Below are 15,390 nucleotides of genomic sequence, written 5' to 3'. Positions count from 1 at the left end.
CACTTGTTGCTTAAATTCACTTAAATGTCTGAACCAAGAGCCCTCTTCAGGCTGTTCTTTTACTAAAAGCTACTGTAGCCAATAGTTAACATTTAGAAATAAAGGATCAATGAAAAATTAAGCCCCTCTTGCCCATTGGGTTGAGAACAGAAATGCCAAGAGATGAACATACCCATACAAGAGCTACCTGCAGAAGAAAATAGAGTTTAAGGCCAAAAGGGACCATCAGATCATCTAGTCCAACCTGCTGTATAGCACAAGCCATTGCATTTCCTCCAGATAGCTCTGTGACAGGTGAGCCCCCACTTCTGGGATGCCACCTGATTTAATAGGGTTTCACTGACCCTCTCCTGCTCCACCAGCCTGGATTCCCTCTCCATTTTGCTGATTTAGGCTCTCCAGCCTCTTGCAGCGCACACACAGATAGAGCCAGACCCAGACCCAGACTGAAGTCAGCTCTGTGTGAGAGGATTCACCCAACCCTTGTGTATATCTCCCTTTGGGGAATAAACCCAAAATAATACTGTCTTGTGCTGTACAGAAAGATCTGCACAGTGTAAGCTCATAAACATTTTCCCTCTCCCTCAATGTGGAAAGAGAGATACACAACCCACCCCCAGTTAGAAATTGCAGAAACTGAGTGTAATAATAAATATTAACTATAAAAGGCAGATTAAGTGATTATATGGATAGCAAAAAGAACAAAGCAGATTACTGAGCAAATAAAACAAAACATGCATACCAAGCATAAGATCTTAGAGTCTGGTTTCAAGAAGTAATTTCTCACCCTAAATGTTATTTTAGGCAAGTTGCAGAGTTTCTGTAGCTTAGAGTTCCAGTTATTTCTTCTTACAGACTGGAACCCTGCCTTTCCCCTCAGGTTAGATCCTTAGTCCCCCCAGGTACTTTCAGTCTTTCTTCTTGGGTAGGCAATGGAGAAGAGTCCAGATTAACCCCCTTGCCATTTTCAAAGACTCATGGTCTTTTTCTAATGGCCCATTAAGGCTGATTGCTTACTGTCTAGTTGGCATTTCCCCAAGTACACACATAATTGTAATTGTTATAGTCAATATTCCTAACTTCAGATACAGAAATGATACATGCATACATACGGGATAATCACATTCAGTAAATCATAACCTTTCCAATGTTATTTTACATGAGCCATCTTGCGTAAGTATCTTAGTTATGCCATATTCATAACCATATTTCTATGAAGAATATGGGGTGTAACATCACAGCTTCTACAGTACACCTGATGACTAGTTACAGCACAGCATTTCAGCCCTCCAGAGACTAAGCTGTTGTGTGCTGCAGACAGCACAGGAGAGAACAAGGCACTACCAATGTCCAAGGTCCTGGCAATAGCAGGGAATTGATGAGGTGAGGTATGCCCAGATGGTCCTAGCAGGCAAGCTCTGCCGCACGCTGCAAAGGAAAGTGAATTCCTGCCCCCCAACCCCGGTTCCTGCTAATCTGAGCTGGGGGAAATTCCTTCTCAACCCCAAATGATCTGTTTGACCTGGAGCACATGAGTGTAACCCGCACACCTCCTGGGTGTGGTGTTCTGTTCCCTCTAGTGGCACCATGACCACTTAGGGCTTGTCTACACTGGTAATTAACAGCGCTGCAACTTTCTCGCTCAGGGATGTTAAACAAAAACACACGCCCGAGCGCAGCATGTTGCAGTGCTGTAAATTGCTAGTGTAAACAGTGCCTCAGCGCTGGGTGCTATGCCCATCATGGAAGTAGGTTTTTTAGAGCCGTGACCACACAAGCGTGTTGGTGTTGCCAGTGTAAACTAGCGTTAAGAGATGAATGAGTCCGCTACAGCCTTAGCTAAGAGCCAGGGAGCTTTTAGCTCATGCAGTAGAGACTCGTACACTAAGTTTCACAGGTCCCAAGTTCAATCTTGCCCACCAAAGACTAGGGTCTGTCAGCATTATATGAGCACAACCCATCAGCTGGGCATCTAAGGGGATTCTCTGAATCACCTCAGAGCTCTGGTCCCCCATGTCTGGTGTCCTGTCTCCAGCTGTGGCCACTCTCTGAAGGTAATCTGTTCTGCACCTCTCTGAAGGCAGAAAGCTGAGAAGCCTTCAGACCCTTCACTCAGATGAGAGCAGGCCCAGCTGGTGGGAAAAGCTAGGGCTCAGGCCCCATCTCACGGGATCTATTAAATTTCACTCCTGACACCAGAGCATCAGGAACAAAAATCCCTTCAAGTGAACAACTACCAAATGCCTGTGTCAGTTTCAAGATACAGCATCATTCACCATAAAGTTCCCATCACCTCATAAGAACATAACAACGGCAGTACTGGGTCAGACCAAAAGTCCATCTAGCCCAGTATATGTCTACCAACAGTGGCCAATGCCAAGTGCCCCAGAGGGACTGAACCTAACAGGCAATAATCAAGTGATCTCTCTCCTGTCATCCATCGCCATCCTCTGACAAACAGAGGCTAGGGACACCTCAGTGGGCTGTAAAAGCGCATTGATCCCCAATAACATTCAGCTACTGCCATGGGATCAGGAGGAAGGGAAGGTAGCTAAGGCCTGAAGCACTGGCCACTCCTCTGGGTATGAATGCCATTTTCAAGCCCTTTGGTCTCCCAAGTACAGTTGTGTAGAAGAGAGACAGAGAGGGAGCAGCAGGGAGGTGTGGGTGCATCAGACTTCCCCTCAAAGAAGGCCCCTCTTTTAGTGAGTTCTGTTAGAGATTATAGTGAAGCCCCCAGAGCGAGTATCCCTGGATCCTGGCTGTCTGAGGTGCGTGGGGGTCTCAGTCTGCAGCTGAGTGAGTGCTGGGGACGATCTGCTTCTGTTCCTATGGACAATGACAAAAAATTAGACTGAATTTGTTCTATACCCAAGGACACGAAATACCAAAGAGACGCTTGTAAAACACTTAGTTACCTTCATGAGCATGTACTTTCATTCCTCTTTAGAGACAAGTTAATCCTTTTCAGCCAATAATATAGTCAGTGAATTTAGCCTCTTTCTGTCTTGTGATTTTCTATCTGCCGACTAACTCTCAGAATAACAGTGACAGAGAAAGGCGAGGGAGAAATCTCCAGCAGTGCCTATGGCTAGAAAGTCAACCCAGCAAGATGTAGAGAGCTGAATGGCATCTCCTGCTGTCAAACCGTCACCAACTTCCAAAAGCAACATCAGGCTCAGGCAGTTGCTAAGCAACGGGGGACCTTAACATCAATCTTGCCTAGCAACCCGGGCTCTGTAACTGCAATAATAAGTGAGCAGGTGCCCTGCCTTTCTCGGTTGGCCAACCATTATCAGCGACAGCCTATGCCCGAGGCCCCTGCTCGGCATGGCAAATGTCACAGCCGTCAATTCCCAGGGTGGTTTTGACATGGGTTGCTGTGTGTTTAATTTGTGTCTTTGTGCTGGGGGTTCTGTGTCTCACGAGTAATTGCAGAGTAATTTTAAGATGGTGGGCTCTGACATAAAATCCAGAGAGGAATTAAAGAATCTTTCAGACCCTGGATTCCACTCATGTCAAGGGTCTCTTGCCTCCAAACACAACACCGGGGAGGTGGGGCACTTTTTAATAATTTCACATGAAAAACCTGGTGGACTTTGACGTTTCTCAGTGAAATAAAAACTCCCCTCTGGGAAAGCAGCACCAAGACAAGAGGATGTTGGCCCCATGCTGACAATCAGGGTCTTCTGCCATCCCGCCAAGAGCATAGCTTAGGATGATCTAGGATCTAATCATACGCTCAGGGTCAACAGCCTCAAAGCCACACAGGAAGGTGGGCGTACACTTGTGCTGTGTGTGCAAAATCAATAGCAACCATACAACTTCACACACAAAACTCTTGCACAGCTATGCTTGTGAGCACAATCAGCATCAAATCAGAGGGAGGGGAGGGCTGAACATGCAGGTCTCTGTGTTAATTCAGCACTAAATTCCACTGGTAACAAGCACCTAAGACAGAGGTGGGCAAACTACAGCCCGGGGGCTGCATCTGGCCCTTCAGATGCTTTAATCCAGCTCTCGAGCTCCTGCCGGGGAGCAGGATCCAGGGCTTGCCCTGCTCCGGCACTCCAGCTGGGGAGTGGAGTCAGAGCTTGCCCCGCTCTGCGCATGCTGTGGCTCCGCGCGGCTCCTGGAAGCAGCAGCATGTCCCCCCTCTGGCTCCTATACGTAAGGGCAGCCAGAGGGCTCCACATGCCACCCCCGCCTCAAGCACCGTCTCTGCAAGGGTGGCGGTTGCAAGCAGGACAGTGTGCAGAGCCGCCTGCACACGCCTCCACGTAGGAGCTGTAGGGGGGACATGCAGCTGCTTCTGGGAGCTGCTTGGCCTTACCATCTCCGCCCCTCCTGAACCACCTCTGCCATGAGCTGGGTGAGTGGCATATGGGAATAGCTGGCATCTCATCTATGACCAAAGCCTGGGGGAGAGTAGAACTGGCCAGGGAATTTTTTAACACAACCTTTTTCACCAGAAAATGCAAATTTTACCAAAGCTGAAACTACTTGCTGGAAAGGGCCAGTTCTGACTAATTTCCTGTGTCAAGATACATTGGAAACAAGTTTAGAGATTGTAGAAATATCCTGTTTTGACATTTTTAGAACTAAAAGTCCTGAGGTTTTTTGGTTTGAAATGATTTTTTATTTCTAAATTTAAAGTAATTTACAATAAAAAGTCAAAGTTGAAGCCAAACATTTAGAAATTGTCAAAACATTTTGATTGACCTGATTCAAATTTGGGAGAGGGGGTGGGGAGGCTTTTCAGTTTGTGAAAATTTTGGAGTTTTTGACAATTTATCCCAGTTCAGGATGGGGATTTTTTTTTAAAAAGTCTCCATTTCTCACAGGACAGGAAAACTGCTTCCCCCCCAGCTCCATTACTGAGTCTTTTGCTCTTTACACAACAATAAAAAATCTGAAGAGACTGCAGGAGCACATCTAGGTTGCAAACAACCATGTTCACAGAAACATATACAAACCTGCCAGGCCTAGCTTCACACACTGATGCTTGTCTGGCTTCTGAAACATGGAACACAGAGAGACCACTAAAGGGCTCTCAAACTCTTTTGAGGAGTTCTACCCTAATCCTGTACATCAGTGCTTCTCAAGTTATCTGATGTGGGGGACCAGCAAATTTTTTTTCCAGTGTGCCAGGGACTGGTGCCAAATTATTATCCTAGTTGACACTCTTATGAGGAAACTCGCTGCGGACCAGCAGCTGATGGCTCACGGACCGGCACCAGTCCACAGACCACCACTTTGAGAAGCACTGCTGTACATTACACCTGGAATGGAACTACTTACATATTTCCCTCCCCTTAACCTTCCTGGGTCACTGGTCTTTTCAGACTGTGAGCTCCCCAGCAGGGTTGCTTTGAGTATAGCTCCTCCCACTGAGGTTTGTTCCAGAGCATCATGCCACCTTTCTCATTTAGTGATGCAGGACACTTGTGTGGCACCTATTTGCCTTCCACACCCCAGACCTGGCTGCATTTCCATGGTGATGTATGTACATGGATTGAGAACCCTACAGAGTAAAAGGTGCTATAGAGTAAAAAAACAACCCCCCCCCCCCAAAAAAAAAAACTAGTATACAACAAACATGAATACTGTTCACCTGTTCACACCAAGGATGTTTGCGATACCACAGATGAGCATATTTAGTTCTTTGTTTTTATAATGGACTGTTCCACTGAATGATGTTCTGGACCATGCTCCTTACATGATTTACCTGGAAATGCTCTTCAGTCTCCTGATATCCTTACTTTGCGCCTGGAATCCAGAGCATCTCAACACACTGAATTCCCAAACTCACTGGGATAGTTTTACTTCGCTGTTTATTTCTGAAAATGCTTAATTGCAGATTAGCACTAACTGATTCAACCACCAGATGGCACGCTGTTTCCTTGAATATTGAGCATCTTCCAAGCATGGTGCAAAGCAAACCTCTCATGTCGGTGATTCCACGAAACGTCACTTTTAGTCCTGAACTCACCCGTATCCTACATAAATCTGCTCACCCTCCAGTTTTATTACTGAAAGTCATTTTACACCAGAACTAAAGAATCATAGCACAGAGGTTATAGCAGTGTGGCCTAGTGGCTAGAACACTGAACGAGGGTTCAGGATGCCTGGGTTCCATTCCTAGCTCTCTCCTATTGGCTTGATGGGTGACCATATCTCTCTGTGCTGCCATTCCCCATCTGTAAAATGGGATAATCATACTCGTAAAGCACTTTCAGATCAATCTATTACAGGAAGGAATCACGTAGGCTCTGACTTTCCTGAATAAATGCGTGTCCCTCATTTTAGGACTCTATCATGCATTGCATCCCACATTTGGACTTTACACATCTAAATTTATCCTGAGGTTCAGCAGTGATGAGGACCCACAGTTCCCACTGAGGTCACTGGCTGCTGCAAATGCTCAGGCCTTTTATTTAGGTGCCTAAATGTGGATTTAGGAACCTGTCTTTAGAAACCTAGCTTTAAAAATGTTGGCCCTAGTGGTTAAGAGATTTGCCCAAGGTCACACACTGAGTCAGTGGCAGATCCAGGACTGGACTGTAGGAGCCCTGTCCCCCAGTGGTGCTAGGCCATGCTGCCTCTCTAATTCATAACTGTCAGTTTGCAACTGAGAATATGTGGGAATCCTCAACTCTTCCCTAGCTCAGATCCAGGGCTGGCCTTACCATGAGGCGAACTGAGGCAGCCAGCTCAGGTGCCAGACTGTGGGGGGGCGCAACTAGGATCCAGAATGTAGAAAGTTGTATCTGCTGCTGGTGCACATGTATTCTCTCTGCTCTAGATGCACAGATGGTGGAGTACTGTGCAGGAGGAAGGAAGGCACAAGAAACATAACAGGCAGGCAGGAAAAATGGTGAGAGGGAATAACAAAAAGCAGCAGGAGCTTCAGGGAGAGAGAGGAGGAGGAGCCTTTTATGTACCTCTCTAGCAAACCAGCTTCTCAGGGAGCTTCCTGTTTCCTGCTGCATCCCTGAACCCACTTGAGGAGAACAGGCAGTCAACTGAAGTAGTAGGAGCCAGTTAGGCCCTTAAGATGCTGATATCTTCCCTCACTCAGGCCCTGCTACCAGCCTGCTTATCTGTCCCCTTCAATTGAGTGTTGAGAGCCACTATAGCTGGCACAGAACAGCAGTCATGAGTGAAAGAAAAAACACTCCTCACGGGCAGCATTCAGAAAAAGCAAGCAAGCAAGGGAAGCTTTCCTATCTAAGCAGGAGGGTGCTCTCTTGAGATACAGACACAAATGTTCATGGTGAGCGTTCCAGCCCCAGTGAACTTGGTGGTCAGTGATGCAGCATCAGCTTCTAGTAAGGCTGCTGAATTTAATGTAATTCAAAGCATCTATGTATTTTTCTCTTCATCAACTCATTGATGGCAAATTTTGAAGTAACATCTGGGCACATCCTCTCTGACACTGAAACCACTGAGTGCCACACGGTGGGAAAGTTGAGTGGAGGTGATAAAGCCCATCAAACATCAAACTGGGAAGATAGATGATGCCATAGTTGCCATTATGGAGGATAATGCTATGACAGGAACCATTCATGGGAGAACAGTGGCAGAGGGAAATGGAATCACCAGAAGCATACAGAACTTCACATTTCTGTGTGACTTAGTGTTGTGGCATGACATACTGTTTGAAATAAATGTAAGCAAGAGACTTCCAAGGTGTTGACCTTGATATATCTGGAGCAATGGAACAACTGGACAAAGCAAAGTCATACCTACAGTCTTACCAGTCAGATGAGGGATTTCAAAATGTTCTGAAGAGTGCACAGAAGTTGGCAGAGGAACTTCAGACTGAAGCTATTTTCCCACCCATTCAAGAATACAAGAGTCACCGAAGAAGACGACATTTTGATTACAAGGCACAGGATAATCCCATACAAGACCCCAAACAACAATTCAAAGTTGAATTCTTTAACCAGGTGCTAGATTATGCAATACAGTCAGCTGAAGAACGTTTCATGCAGCTCATGGAACACAGCAGTATATTTGGTATGTTGTATGATATTCCAAAACTCCTCACTCTACCTGAAGAAAACCTACACCAGCAATGCAGTGCACTTGAGGCAGTGTTGACACATGATGACAGGCGCGATATTGATGCAAGTGATTTAGGTGATGAACTGAAAGCCCTTTCAGGATACATTTCAGCAGGATCAACTCCAAAGGCTGTTCTGGAATATATGTGCACAAATAAGATGACCACCCTCTTTCCAAATGCTTTTGTTGCTCTGCACATACTTCTAACACTTCCTGTAACAGTTGCCAGCGGAGAACGCAGCTTCTCCAAGCTGAAGTTAATAAAAACTCATCTACGCTCCACAATGACATGGGAGAGGCTGGTTGGCCTTGCAACCATCTCAACAGAGCATGGGCTAGCCCAGACAGTGGACCTTCAGGAAGCAGTTCAAATCTTGGTAACCAAGAAGGCATGGAAAGCACCACTTTGATTATTCAAACAGATACAAATGCCAGTGTTTACTATGCAGACAAGAAAAGTTACATTTGCTGTTCAGGTGTTTGGAAGTTAAGTGTTACTTAAAATTTTTGAACAAAGCATTTAAAGTTGTTAGTTCTCCTTTACTGGGGTAGGTAGCAGAGCAGTACCGTGAGAGGAGTAGAACAGGAAGAAGACAGAACTGAGACCTTTCAAAGTTTTGCCCCAAATAAGGGGGCATGGGGCATCTGAGCTCCCCGCCTCAGGTGCCAAAATGCTGTGTGCTGGCCCTGCTCAGATCTTTCCCTGGCACAGGGTGGGACAGGCTGATTCCAATCACACACAGAATAGATGACCTGATATTAAACAATAAGCTCCACACAATCGAAACAATAAAACCCCCAAGTGAGAAACCCTCCTGCACCAGCAAGGAGAAAAGAGTTGTTTGCCATGGCATCCATAGCGCATCCCCTTAGCCACCTCTCCACTGGCGATCCCAACCTCAATTGCTTCCCTTTTTATTTGTGCTTGTCATAACTCATGCCAAAGGCAGCATGAAACAGGCCCATTATTGTATAAAACAGCCATGCCTTGGCACTTCAGCCAAGGATCGCAGCCCCATTGGCCTGGGCACTATAGAGACAAGCCACAGAGAAGACAGTCCCAGCCTCGGGGAGCTTGCACCCCTAGGGTGCAACCTTGGCCCTACTGGAGTCAATGACAAAATTCCAATTTACATCCCTGAGGCCAGGATTTCGCCTAGGTGCCAGACAGGATACAACTGGTGAACACTACAAATGTGGGGGGAGGAGCATGAAGCTGGGAGGCTGAAGCAACAATAAAACAAAGAGTGTTTAGCAGAAAAGTGGACACAACACAAAGGGCCAAACCCACCCGATGCAAATGGCTGCAGATCCAGTGAGGGTTATGTCCACTTGCCCCAGGGCTGAATTTGACCATACTGTTTAGCTCACTGCTCCCCACCTGTTGCACTTACTGACCTAACCTCCTCTGCTATCCAGCTTCAGGTGCATCGTCCTCCGCCCATGCTATGAATCCAGTGCAATACCTGCTTGCACAGCCATGGCAGCTGGGAAGGAGGGAACTGCATCCTAACACACCTGGGCTGCATGGAGCAAATCCAGCTCTGCTCAGTTCACACCAGTGTAGTCTCAGGGCAGCTCCCTGTGCAATTGTCTCTGCAGGGGTGTAACAGGGTGTGCTGAGCCAGGAGCTGCCGGGCACTCTGGCCCTCACCTTCTCACCAGAACACATTAACTGACTGACAGACAGGCAGGTAGCAGAGCATGCCAATTACCTGAGTAGAGGGGGTAATTGGGTGGAAGTAACCTGCAGCAGCTGGGGCTATCTAAGCAGACATGAAGTCAGCATCACACAAAGGAAGACAGGAATAGGTAGGACTGGCTGCAGATAAGCAGGTGGAGGAAGCTGGCTATAAATAGTATATAAATAACACTCCAGGCTGTGGCCTGCAGAAGGGATATAATGAAGCACGGTGGTGAACACTTGCAATTGGGGTGGCTAATTACTGAGGCTGGAAAAGCTGCTCAGGGCACCACCAGGTGACAAGGTGGCAAAGCAGGAATGCCACAGCTACTGGCCTGCTATGCTACAGTCCAGTCAGGTCCTTGGGGTGCACAGTATGGGCCTGGCCTTTGTTACCAAGGAACTCAGGAAGCTGGGTCATTAACAGGCAGAGGATTGGACACTAAGTGCAGCACTGGACGAAAATGACTCCAGACTGTGAGGCAGAGTCATGACAACCAGCAAGGTTTGTTCAAGGAGCCAGTATCCTGGGGGATGCTTGACACAAAGGCCAGGCAGACCCCTACACTGGGGCTGTACTGCCAGCTGAGCTGGTGGAGGATGTGCCCAGGAGTCCCACAGTGATGTGCCTGGCACTGGCAGGGGTGAGCTGGAACTCCAGAGCTGGCACTTCCTATAGTACTATTTGCATTGTGGTAGCACCTGAAGGCCCCTGCTGAGATCAGTTGTGCAAGGTGCTGTCCATACGCTTTGCAAGACAGTCCCTTCCCCAAAGAGTTTATAATCTAAGACAGACAAAGGGTGGGAAAAAGAAGTAATTATCCCCCAGGGGACCTGAGGCACAGAGAGAGGAAGTGACTTGGCCAGTGTCACACAAGCAGCCTGTGGCAGAGTCGGGGATTGAGCCCACCTCTCCTGAGTTCCAGTCCAATGCCATAACTGCAAACCATCCTTCCTCTCTGCTATGCAGAGCACTCGAGGCCCCAGACACTTGCTACCTTCCACGGCAATAAGGACTAGAGGTGACTCTCTCTCTGCAGCAGCCTTCTCCCAACACGTTAGGCTCCTCATCCACGGGGATATGCAACTGCACATTGGCCCTACTGCATGTGCAGACTCCTACTTCTCTTCCCAGCTAGAGCTCGGTGCAACAGCTTCACACAGCAGTATGGGCTGGGGGCTCTCTGCCTCCAAACAGCATGAGCTAAACTGCAACTTTCTAACCTCCAAGAACCCTAATCTGATCTCTTGCTTTCACAAATAGTACGGCATGCAGGGATTGAACAAGTTAGATGCACAGCTGCCCACTTAAAGTGAGCACTTACTTGCTTTGAGCATCCACCTATGGCTGGTTGTATTCTAATAGGATTTCCAAAGTATGGGCTGCATGCGGGAGCTCCCCAGGGGCAGGAGATACAAAAGAGTTGAGTATTTGACCACCTGCTCACCAGCTATTCAGCTGCACCAGCAATGCCAAAACCTGAAGAAATAATAATTCAGTCGAGATGCTGCCATCATACAAATAATAAACCAGCACAGTCTGAATGATGGAAACAACTGGCTGACTGGGACAAACTTTGTGTGCCAGCTTTTACTGATAGTTCGGTGGAGGCTGGCCTAGCACATGGCCACTGTACAGCCCCTATCTGTGCCTGCCACATGCCACCTTCGTACCAGGATTCTCAGCAGGAAGCGGAGCACATGCACAAAGAAATAAATGAAATACTCATAAAACACATGGGATCAAACTTGCAGGGGTTTATCAATCCTTGGTTAGAAATCAGGCCCACTGTGCAGCTGCTGTTGATAGCTAAAACGGCAGGCAGAGCACGGAATGATTGAAGGATTTACCGGTTGCTGTGCATGTAACTTAATTTCCCCAGGATGGATGCAGTTGAAAGGGCACCCGTGCAGAACTGTATGTTCTGGGTCTCCATCACATATATCCCGCTGGAGCACGATTCTCCCTCTGTAATGTGGCAAAGGGAACCTGATTTCTTGTTGGCCTCAATTCTAGTCGGTTAATATTCTTGGTCCATTGGTAGGGCATTTGTGGGTCACAGACAGCTGCAGCGGCACAGCAGCCAGCAAACAGAGCTGTAAATAGGGGAGTTTCAGAGGGAGTTCTGTTGGAGGCGGTTGCAGGGGAGACTAAGACAGAGGAACTGACAGGCTAGTTAAGGGACTGGGTGATGGTCTGGTGCCTGCTGGGGGTTTGTGTTGTGTTGTGTTCCGTGGACTACCAGGCTTTAGGTGGGAAGGCTATGACTGATACAGAGATAGCAGTGAAAGACACAATGAGGATGACTGGATGTGGAAGCTGCGGCATGTACATGATCCTGGAGGGGGTACCTGAAAAGAGTTTTGTCTGCATGAAGTGCCGCCTGATAGAGCTGATGGAAGAAAAGATCCGAGGACTGGAGATGCAGGTGAAAACTCTGGTTGAGTTTAGAAGGGGGGTTGAGCAGATGATGGAGCACAGACACGAGGGGGCTGAAGGGATAAGCTCAGATGTGCAGATGGAAGCAGGACCAAAGAATTCAGAGGAGAGACTGCTGGGTGAGGAAAGTGGACGGTGGAAGCATGTGACTAAGAGAACCAGGCAGGGAAAAGACGGGCCAGTTAAGGAGAAATAGAACTCAGGAACAGGTTTGCAGAGTTGGAAAATGAAGAAGGGACACAGCAGGTGGTCGCTCGCTGAAGGAGAGAGGGCAAGGAAAAAGAGAAGAGCTGATAGTCCTACAAGAGGAGGGGAGGAGTCAATGGAGGCAACACCAAATATAAGCCCCAGGAAGATTGCAAGGGTGAATAGGAATCGAGAGGACTTGCAGCCAGTGGGTGCAAGGGATAGACCGGAGAATCACACTGTCCCCAGGAAAAGGCAGGTCTACGTGATTGGGGACTCCATACTGAGAAAAACAGACAGGCCTGTAACTAGAGCTGATCAGGAGAACAGAAGGATGTGCTGTCTGCCGGGTGCTAAGATACAGGATGTGGACCTGAGGCTGAAAAGGATCCTAGCGGGAGCGGGAAAGAATCTGTTGATTGTCCTTCATGTAGGAACGAATGATATGGCTAGATACTCTCTGGAATGTATCAAGGGAGACTATGCAAGACTGGGGAAGACACTTAAGGAAATCGAGGCTCAGGTGATCTTCAGTGGAATTCTGCCAGTTGCTAGAGAAGGGCAACAAAGGTGTAACAAGATTATGGCGGTTAACAGATGGCTTAGGCAGTGGTGCTATAAGGAGGGCTTTGGGATGTACGGCCATTGGGAAGCATTTACGGACAGAAGACTGTTCTCTCGGGATGGACTTCACCTGAGTAAGGAGGGAAATAGACTTCTAGGATGGAGGCTCGTCGAACTGATTAAGAGAGCTTTAAACTAGGAATTTGGGGGAGATGGTTGGGAGATGTCCAGGAGATCTCCACGCCGGAATTTAACCTTGAGAGGGAAGTAAACAAAGTAAGAGGGAATACAGCTGTGGACAGAAGAATTGAGTACAAGGAGGAAGGGTAGTGTAGATAGCAGACTAACAGGGGATGCTGGTGGTAGAATGTCTGTGCCTAACAAGGATAAAGAATGTCAGTGAAGCCAAACGGCAAAAATTAAGATGTCTGTACACTAATGCGAGGAGCCTAGGAACAAAATGGAGGAACTAGAGCTACTGGTGCAGGAAGTGAAACCGGATATCATAGGGATAACAGAAACATGGTGGAATAGTAGTCATGACTGGAGTACAGGTATTGAAGGCTATGTGCTGTTTAGGAAAGACAGAAATAAAGGCAAAGGTGGTGGAGTAGCATTGTACATCAATGAGGAGGTTAACTGTAAAGAAATAAGAAGTGATGGAACGGACAAGACAGAGTCTGTCTGGGCAAAAATCACACTGGGAAAGAAAGCTACTAGAGCCTCCCCTGAGATAGTGCTTGGGGTGTGCTACAGACCGCCGGGATCTGATTTGGATATGGATAGAGACCTCTTTAATGTTTTTAATGAAGTAAACACTAATGGGAAATGTGTGATCATGGGAGACTTTAACTTCCCAGATATAGACTGGAGGACAAGTGCTAGCAAGAATAATAGGGCTCAGATTTTTCTGGATGTGATAGCAGATGGATTTCTTCATCAAGTAGTTGAAGAACCAACAAGAGGGGATGCCATTTTAGATTTGGTTTTGGTGAGTAGTGAGGACCTCATAGAAGAAATGGTTGTAGGGGACAACCTTGGTTCGAGTGATCATGAGCTAATTCAGTTCAAACTAGATGGAAGGATAAACAAAAATAGATCTGGGACTAAGGTTTTTGACTTCTCAAGGGCTAACTTTAAAGAATTAAGGAAATTAGTTAGGGAAGTGGATTGGACTGAAGAACTCGTGGATCTAAATGCGGAGGAGACCTGGAATTATTTTAAGTCGCAGCTGCAGAAACTATCAGAAGCCTGCATCCCAAGAAAGGGGAAAAAAACCATAGGCAGGAGTTGTAGACCAAGCTGGATGAGCAAGCATCTCAGAGAGGTGATTAAGAAAAAGCAGAAAGCCTACAAGGAGTGGAAGAAGGGTGGGATTAGCAAGGAAAGCTACCTTAGTGAGGTCAGAACATGTAGGGATAAAGTGAGAAAGGCTAAAAGCCAAGTAGAGTTGGACCTTGCAAAGGGAATTAAAACCAATAGTAAAATGTTCTATAGCCATATAAATAAGAAGAAAACAAAGAAAGAAGTGGGACCGCTAAACACTGAGGATGGAATGGAGGTTAAGGATAACCTAGGCATGGCCCAATATCTAAATAAGTACTTTGCCTCAGTCTTTAATAAGGCTAATGAGGAGCTTAGGGATAATGGAAGGATGACAAACGGGAATGAGGATATGGAGGTGGATATTACCACATCTGAGGTAGAAGCCAAACTTGAACAGCTTAATGGGACAAAATCGGAGGGCCCGGAAAATCTTCATCCCAGAATATTAAAGGAACTGGCGCATGAAATTGCAAGCCCATTAGCGAGAATTTTTAATAAATCGGTAAACTCGGGTTGTACCATACAACTGGAGAATTGCTAACATAGTTCCTATCTTTAAGAAAGGGAAAAAAAGTGATCCGAGTAACTATAGGCCTGTTAGTTTGACATCTGTAGTATGTAAGGTCTTGGAAAAAATTTTGAAGGAGAAAGTAGTTAAGGACATTGAGGTCAATGGTAATTGGGACAAATTACAACATGGTTTTACTAAAGGTAGATTGTGCCAAACCAACCTGATCTCCTTCTTTCAGAAGGTGACAGATTATTTAGACAAAGGAAATGCGGTAGACCTAATTTACCTCGATTTCAGTAAGGCATTTGACACGGTTCCACATGGGGAATTATTAGTTAAATTGGAAAAGATGGGGATCAATATGAAAATTGAAAGGTGGATAAGGAACTGGTTAAAGGGGAGACTACAACTGGTCGTACTGAAGGGTGAACTGTCAGGCTGGAAGGAGGTTACTAGTGGAGTTCCTCAAGGATCAGTTTTGGGACCAATCTTATTTAACCTTTTTATTACTGACCTTGGCACAAAAAGCAGGAATGTGCTAATAAAGTTTGCGGATGACACAAAGCTAGGGGGTATTGCTAACACAGAGAAGGACCGGGATATCATACA

This window comes from Gopherus evgoodei, chromosome 14 (genome assembly GCF_007399415.2).
Source record: "Gopherus evgoodei ecotype Sinaloan lineage chromosome 14, rGopEvg1_v1.p, whole genome shotgun sequence".
NCBI classification, from domain to species: domain Eukaryota; kingdom Metazoa; phylum Chordata; order Testudines; family Testudinidae; genus Gopherus; species Gopherus evgoodei.
The sequence above is the reverse complement of the archived record's forward strand: the minus strand, read 5'-3'. Positions refer to the sequence as shown.